This window comes from Sylvia atricapilla, unplaced genomic scaffold, assembly GCF_009819655.1.
Source record: "Sylvia atricapilla isolate bSylAtr1 unplaced genomic scaffold, bSylAtr1.pri scaffold_72_arrow_ctg1, whole genome shotgun sequence".
Classification (NCBI taxonomy): Eukaryota; Metazoa; Chordata; class Aves; order Passeriformes; family Sylviidae; genus Sylvia; species Sylvia atricapilla.
In genome coordinates this window covers 6933-15714 of record NW_027077157.1, presented here as the reverse complement: position 1 = coordinate 15714, position 8782 = coordinate 6933, and the positions used below count along the sequence as shown (strand labels likewise).

Sequence of the window (8782 nt, the reverse complement as noted above, 5' to 3'; positions counted from 1 at the left end):
ATGGTCCCATCTTGTCAATGTTTTCTTTCAACAGTCCACCATGCCCAGAGTGAAGGAATGTCCAACAGCAGCTCCATCAGCCACTTCCTCCTGCTGGCACTGGCAGACACGCGGCAGCTGCAGCTCCTGCACTTCTGCCTCTTCCTGGGCATCTCCCTGGCTGCCCTCCTGGGAAACGGCCTCGTCATCCCTGCCGTCGCCTGTGGCCACCACCTGCACAGCCCCATGTTCTTCTTCCTGCTCAACCTGGCCCTCAGTGACCTGGGCTGCATCTGCACCACTGTCCCCAAAGCCATGCACAATTCCCTCTGGGACACCAGGGACATCTCCTATGCAGGATGTGCTGCTCAGCTCTTTTTCTACATGTTCTTCATGACAGCAGAGTATTTCCTGCTGACCATCATGTGCTATGACCGCTACGTGTCCATCTGCAAACCCCTGCACTACGGGACCCTCCTGGGCAGCAGAGCTTGTGCCCACATGGCAGCAGCTGCCTGGGCCAGTGCCTTTCTCAATGCTCTCATGCACACAGCCAATACATTTTCCCTGCCTCTGTGCCATGGCAATGCCCTGGGCCAGTTCTTCTGTGAAATCCCACACATCCTCAAGCTCTCCTGCTTGAACTCTTACTTTAGGAACTTAGGCTCATTGCTGTTAGTGCCGGTTTGGTATTTGTTTGTTTTGTGTTCATTGTTTTCTCCTATGTGCAGATCTTCAGGGCCGTGCTGAGGATCCCCTCTGAGCAGGGACAGCACAAAGCCTTTTCCACCTGCCTCCCTCACCTGGCTGTGCTCTCCCTGTTCCTCAGCACTGGCATATGTTTGCTCACCTGAAGCCCCCCTCCATCTCCTCCCCATCCCTGGATCTGGCTCTGTCAGTTCTGTACTCGGTGGTGCCTCCAGCCCTGAACCCCCTCATCTACAGCCTGAGGAACCAGGAGCTCAAGGCTGCAGTGTGGACACTGATGACTGGATGGCTCCAGAAACATTAAACTGCTGGTCAATTTCTGCCAATCGCTTGTAATAAAAATCATCTTTCATACTTGATGTTGATTTCAATTTAAAGTGTTTTTTTTTACTCCTTTATTCTCATCCACAAATAAATGTCATTTTTTGTGTGATTTTTCAGTTTGTTTCGTTCCATGTTCACTGTGGCCACAACCTGTGTCAATGAGGGCCTGCACTCTTGATGGCTTTAAAGGAATTCAAGGATCTCCCAGCCCAGTTTTCTGCAGAGATGCCCCTTTAGTTCCCTTCTCTGCAGCTGCAGCAGCAATGTCTGTGTGCAGAGCTGGGGGCAGATCAGGGCTGGCACAGCAGCTGTGGCCAGGAGCAGCAGCCCTTGGTGTTGGCAGTGCTGCTCCCGTGGCCCTGCCCCGCTGCCCTCCTGGCCCTGGTGTTGCTGTAGGGCCTGAGTGCTCTCGGGGCCGGGCACAGGGCTGGGGGTGGCAGTGCCGGGGCTGCAGCAGGGACAGGCCATGGGCACTGCTGGGGCAGCGCTGACGCCTCAGGGCAGGGCCTGGGGTCTCAGCCTCCTTGCCCAGGCTCTCTCAATATGAACAACAAGATTCACTTCCTTAGAAAATTTACTGGTTTTAATAAAAAAATAATAAGGACAATTAGGAAATAGAATTAAAACAGAATCTCTGCTGCGGTTTATCTGGCATGGAGCCAAAAAACACACCCTTCCCTTTCAGAAGACTGGTTTAAATGGGTCAGTATGTTACATATTCAGTAGACTTTAATGCATTATTCAAACATTCATTTGAGTTCAGATGCCCTCCTAGCTTCAAGCCCCAAACCTGCCCCATTTTACTCATTTAGCATTTTATCACTCTTTTTTCTTTCGTCGCACCTCTTGGACACCTCATGTCCAATTTTTTGATAACAGAAGATCAATAAATTCCTTCTTGGAGCTTTGGTTCACTGTTATCTTCACCTGGATATGGGGGAGGACCCCCTCTATCTTCTGGTTTGGCCAGTTTACATGATACAAAAACAGTATTTTACTTTTAACACTATATTACAACCTCCCAAAACTATACATATTCATCACATCACTTTTTCTAAACCAGAATAAAAAGAAGCTAGAAAAACCATCTCACATTATACATATAGGATTCATTTAAATTTTTGTGAAAAGCCTACTTTATAATATGCATTTATAACAAAATCTTCCTCTTCCATTTTTATAAATGAGAAGTGGGTTTTATGGAAATGGATAAATTGTAGTACACACTTAGCAAATTATATAAGCAACACACTTTTAGAATCACGTGTCCATGTAAGGTTTGGTGTAATCTCCTGCTGGATCTCAGCCTTGAATAAATGATGCCCTTTTTAACACCAGTTTAGTGTTAAGGAGTCTTATTCTGATATTTTGGAGATTTGGTAACAGTTTCGCCTCATGGGCCCAAGGAGTCAACTGTGACACTGGAACCTGATGGAACAAAGGGTCCATTGTGACACTGCAGACTCTGATGGAGCCAAGGGGACATTTGGACACTGTGGGGCAGCATGGAACCAAAATTCATTTTGGTACAGCAAGGCCACATGGAACTGATGGTCCATTGTGATGCTGCAGATCCAAGGAGACCATTGTGACACTGTGGAAACTCATGGAACCAAAAATCCATTGTGACAGAGAAAGGCCTCATGGACCCAAGGGGCCATTGTGACACAGGAGAGCCTCACAGAGCCAAGGACTCCATGGTGACACTGAGGAACCTCATGGAACAACGGGTCTGTTGTTCCACTGGGGGGCCCTGTGGAACCATGGGCACCATTCTGATACTGTGGTGCTCCATGAAACAAAGGGTCCATTCTGATGGTACCAAGGGGACAATTGTGTCACAGTGGGGCTTCATGGAACCAAAGATCCATTGTGACATTGCAGGGCCTCATGGAACAATGGAGACCATTAGGACTCTTTGGGACCCACTGGATCCAAGGGCCCATTGTGACACTGCAGGGCCTTGTTTAATCACAGGGCCATTTTACCACAGCAGGGCCTCATGGACCCATGGGACCATGATGACACTTTGAGGCCTTGTCTAACCTAAGGACAATTGTGGCACTGCAGGGAGTCATGGAACCAAGGGTACAACAGTGACACTGTGAGTCCCCAGGGGGCCAAGGGGACATTCTTACATATCAGAAGCAAAGGTCCATTGTGACACAGCCGGGCCTCATGAAATCATGGAGAGTTGCTCCCAGCAGCCCTAAGTGTGATCCCACTTGCTCCCTCTCAACACCAATATGAGCCCAGTAACCTCCAGTATGATCCTAGTCACACACCAGCACTCCCAGTATAGTCCCAGTATATTCCCAGTTAGTTCCAATCACTCCCAGTATGGTCCCAATTCCCTCCAGCTAGATCAACCCAGTCAGTCCCAGTATGATGCCATTTGCCCCCAATTGCTCCCAGCCACGCCCAGTACAGGGATGATGTGCAGGGCATGTTCCCAGTCACTCTCAGGTACTCCCAGTGTTAGTCCAGTCACTCCCAATATGATCCAAAGATGAGCCCAGTGTGGTCCCAGTTGCTGCCAGCATGAACCAGTTGCCCCCCAGATGGTTTCAGTTGCTCCGTTTCACCGTCATATTTGTTCCGGTCACTCCCAGTCTCTCCCAGTGTAGCCCAGTTCCTTCCAGCATATTCCCAGTCCCTCCCAGTTCCTTCCATTATGATTCCATTTGCTCACAACCACTCACAGTCAGCCTCAGTGTAGTTGTACTCTCTGCCAGTGTGATCCCAGTCACCCCCAGCATGCATCCAGTAACTCCCAGTACATGCCAATTTCCCCCAACATGGCCACAATAGCCCCCAGCAGGATCCCCTCTCCCAGAATGAATCCAGAATGATCCCAGTCTCCCTCAGTGTGATCGCAGTCTCCCTCAGCATGAGCCCAGCTGCTCCTAGTATGATCCCAGCCTGATGTCAGTACAAACCCAGTACAATCCCAGTCCCTGTATGATCCCAGTACAAGCCAGTCACTCCCAGTGATGCCATTTCTAAGGAATGTGCCCTGGCCTCTGTGTTCCAACCTGTCCCCTGCCCCATCCCTGCTCCTCTCATGACTGTGAGATGTCCAGGGAAAGGGGGAGGAGGAGGAGGAGGAGCAGGAGGAGCAGGGAAGAAGAGGCAGAGCAGCAGCAGGAGGCGGGAGGAAGAAGAGCAGAGGAGGGACCGGGCAGCTCCAGTGCTCCCTGAACCCGCAGCCCCCGGGGACCATCGGCCCCGATCCCGCAGGTGCCCGGGGAGGGGGAGCTCGCCCCCAATATCCTGGGGGGTCCCTGTGTTTGGGGTTTTCTGGGGGGATGTTTGGTGCTTGCAGGGGTGCAAAGCTGAGCTGTAGACGCCCCCTGGGGGGACACAGAGGGGGTCCCCAGGAAGTATTCTGGGAGGGTCTCAGTGGCAGCAGAGCTGCAGCAGGGGGTGGGGGGATGCAGGTCCCCCCGTGGTGGGGATTGGGCTAGCTTGTTTGCTCTTAGCATGGTGTCAGTTTCTCCCAGTTGCTCCCACTTTCATCCAGTGTGTTCCCAGTTCTCCCAGTTGCCTCTAGTATAGCCTCAGTCCATACTCCCAGTATGATGCCAGTCTCTCCCAGCCTGCTCCCAGTCATGCCCAGTTGTCCATGGTGTAGACCAGTCACTCCAACCTGCTCACAGTAGTTCCCAGCGTGGTCCCACTTCTCCCCAGTGTGGCAGTTTGAAACAACCCACCAGAGATCCCAAGTAAGAACTGTTCCAAGGCCCATTTCTCCTAACTCTGGGGGATATCGTCTGTTAATGGGCCAGCTGTTAAAACCAGGTGGGGCAGTGTTCTTTATCTCTTCCACAACCCACCCTCTCTCCAGGAGGATATTTTCTGTAAATGGGCCATTGAGTCTCACTGCATGACTGATAAAACTACATCATCTCATTGTGAGATGCTCCACCCAGAGGGAGGAGCCAAGCCTTCCTACCTGGATATAATCTGAGATTTTGCGCACCAGAAGCAGCCTGTTTCCGCTGGATTCCCAGAGAAGCAGACCCATTTACACCAACACTGGACCTTCAGAGGAAAACTACATCCTTCTACAGGAGCGTTGTTTCAAGAAAACCACATCTGTCACCCCAAGAGGACTGCAGCCACGATTTGGACCTTTTTTTACTACTGTATTTTTTGTTTAATGTAGGAGAATCCGCGGACGGCTAGGACAAGGAATTCTGCTGACCTGTATATTCTAGAACATGTGGTTTTATTGCAAGGGTCGTGGGTAAAAGGGCCTTGTCTTCAGCCACCTACCTGGGCTGAAGGGAAGTCCCAAAGAGAGAGGGAGAAAGAACAGCAGGATGAGAGCTGAGAGAAGGGAGCGAGAGAGCAAGGTGGCAGGAGGAAGAGAACAAGAGAGAGCAAAAGTAGGGGGAACAGGAAGGGTAAGAGATGAGTTCAGAGGAGAGGTAAGAGCACGAGGTCCTTGTTACAATACATTATATCTTCTTTTGTGATGAATATTCTAATTTACAGTGACCAACCAATACAAGACACAAAATCCTATAGAATCTACATACATCCTATAAGAACTACTATATTACCATACTGTGTTATATTTTAAACTCTAAAAACTACTCTTTAGACTTCTGTTTTGCTACATTGACCTTTGGATCCCTTAGCCAGCAGAAAGGTATTGTTCAGTCAAAAGGGATTCTCCTTCAGCTAGCTAGACTATTGTTTTCAAGTTATATAGTAACTAAGACTCAGTATCCTACAACTCAAAGTCAGCTTTCATTTCTATTTCGATTATAGGTTTCATATTTTCAAAATCTTTTGCTAAGCAATCATATGTGTAAGGTTTCCCTGATTCATCTTCCCCAACAGTCTAATCTTTAGTTTTTTATTCTAGGCTACAAGGAAGAGGAAGATGCCCCGGGATAACCAGGCAGGTGAGGAGGAAGTCAGTGCCCCTTTCCCCATCTGTCCTCCTCCATCTCCCAGCCCAGCATGGCCCCCGGCTGCAGGACAACCCCACTGCCGATGTCGTCCTGCCGGGGATGCACTGGGGGGTTCTCCTTCCCTTTCCCTGTGGCACGGAGGCAAATCCCATCCTATCCTTGTCCTTCCTCCCCCAGACAAGGAGCTGAGGATGGAGACCAGGGAAGACAAATCCTCATGGCAGAACCTCGTGGAAGAGGCTGTTTTGAGCGGCTCCACAGCACAGGAATCCAACGGGGAGAAAAAGCCCCAGAGATCCCAAATGAGGATGGGCTCCAAACCCATCCCAGGGTGCTCTTAGGAGGAAAGACCCATCCTGTGCACGGAACGTGGACAGAGCTTCAGCTGCACCTCCCACCTGATCCAGCACCAGATGATCCACACCAGGGAATGGCCCTACAAGTGTGGGGTATGTGGGATGAGCTTCAGCCAGAGCTCTCACCAGATCTGTCACCAGAGGATTCACACCAGGGAATGGCCCTATGAGTGTGAGCAATGTGGGAAGAGCTTCTGCCACAGCTCCAACTTGACCAGAACATCCACACTGAGGAAAGGCTATACAGGTGTGGGGAAGGGCTTCATCTGGAAGTCCCAACTGATCATCCACCAAATGATCCACACCAGGGAGAGACCCTACGAGTGTCAGAAGAGGTTTCATACCAGCTCAGAGCTCCTCCTGCACCAGAGGATCCACACCAGGCCACGGCCCTACGAGTGTGAGCAATGTGGGAAGGGGTTCAGCCACCACTCCCATTTGATCTGGCACCTGAACATCCATGCTGAGGAAAGACCATACAAGTATGGGGAGTGTGGGAAGAGCTTCAGCCAGAAGTCCACCTGATCATCCACCAATGCATCCACACCAGAGAATGGCCGTATGGGTGCCCCAGTGGAGGAAGAGGTCTCAGACCAACTCAGATGTCCCCGTGCATCAGCACATTCACACAGAGGAGACCCCCTTCCCACTGCCCCGACTGCAAGAAGGGCTTCAAGCACAAAGCCCACCTCATCAGCCACTGGCGCATCCACACTGGGGAGAGGCCCTATGAGTGTGGGGAATGTGGGATGATCCTCACCAGAAGCTCCCACTTGAACCACCACCAGAGGATCTAAACCAGAAAATGGCCCAATGAGTGTCAGTGATAGTGTATAGGGTCAAAATTAAAATGATTTCTGCAGCTGCAAATCTGGGGAATAGAACATCAGCTTCACTGTAACCAGGATGTGGCTTTCATGCTATTATTGTTTTAACCAAATCAAATAGAACTTTGCCTGGGTAATCAGAGGGGAGGGAGGATTAGGATGATTTGTACTTAGGCCTATGTATCTTACAAATAAAGCTATTCTCTGCTAGGTTAGGTGAAACTGTACCTAATTATCATATGATAGATGATATAATTGTAACGATTGTTGGTAGCTGAATGTGATTATTTCCTTAAACCATAATCGTGAGAATCACAAGGGAAGATATTTACCAAAATTCATGCTTGGGTGTACACAACAGAACAATGGGGAGCTTAATGATTAACATAGAGTTGTATAAGGGTATAAGACTGTACACCTTCTGAGCCCTCACTGGAGTTGGATTTGGGTCTGTACCCCGACTCCCAGAGCTCTTCAATAAAGCACCACATATAATCATTCTGTGATTATGTATTTCCTACGTTAATGTAAGAGATGGTCCAAAGATCCCTCATCTGCCTCACGACCATCGTCAAGAACCGAGACCGAAACCCCTAAAAGGACTCTAAAACCCCAACACAGGAGTGCTGGCCTGGCTGAGGTGGGACATTTGCCAACTGTTGCCTGCAGGTGTGTTCAATGGAGAAACCTAGCACGCATTTCCTTTGGAACATCAGAACCTGAGCAGAAACAATGGGCAAGTCACGGTGAATTGACTGCACTTGATGATGGCTATACCACTCTGAGTTAACGCTGCACTTGCTGACAGCTGACCTGTTCTGAGTTCTGGAAATGAACACACCGTGAAGATTTCCCCACCTTTTGGCCAACTGCCTGTTGCTTTGGAATGGACTATAAGGACCCCTAAGTTAACCAAAGACTTTGTCATCATTCCATGGAAGAAGACAGATCTATTGGCCAGACCACGAGGACTTCATCTCACCATTGGTAGCTATACCAACCCTCTCTTTCTCTTTTCTTGCTATCCTTTGTTTCCCTTCAAATCCTTCTATCACATTTGATGTTTGCACTAATAAAAGTGCATTTGTTTTGATGAATACTGAAATCCCTGCTGTGTTGTTGTTTGCAGTCTGAGATAAGTTAACGAACCATCACGATTCCCGCTTGCATTAGCGGATCTTGACAGCTAACATCAGCAATGTGGGAAGAGCTTGTCCAGGAGCTCTCGCTTTAACAGACTGTCAGAGTCTGTCCAAGGATGTGATATGCCTCACGACCATCTCCAATGACTGAGGACTGAGACCCCAGACTCTGAAAGGAGCCCTGGCCTGGCTGAGGTGGAATGTTTGCGAAGTCTTGGAGGACTGATATGCATCTCCATGAGAACGGAGTGCAAGAACAATGGAACTGGTTACAGTGGACTGAGCCAAGGCTACTTGCCCAAACTGGTCCGTCCATACCAGAGTACGGCACGTACGGTGTGCAGCTTGTCCCTGAGCACCCAACCTCGACGCAGGTGGCTCCTGCTTTGGCTCTGGGCCCCTTGCTTTGCCTCACCACAGGTGGCTCCGGCTTTGGCTTTGTGCCACTCACTTTGGTCCCCACCTTGACCAACCTATAAAACCCTGGAGACCCCTGCTCCCTTTCGTGTACACACCACTGA

General features: G+C 49.7%; 2 pseudogenes; both read left to right on the top strand.

Annotated features, from left to right (window-relative positions):
• LOC136375018 (olfactory receptor 14A16-like) lies at nucleotides 1–991 on the top strand (annotated as a pseudogene).
• A 5316-nt stretch (nucleotides 992–6307) lies between these two features.
• Nucleotides 6308–7089, top strand: LOC136375016 (zinc finger protein 436-like; annotated as a pseudogene).
• The last annotated feature ends 1693 nt before the right edge of the window (nucleotides 7090–8782 follow it).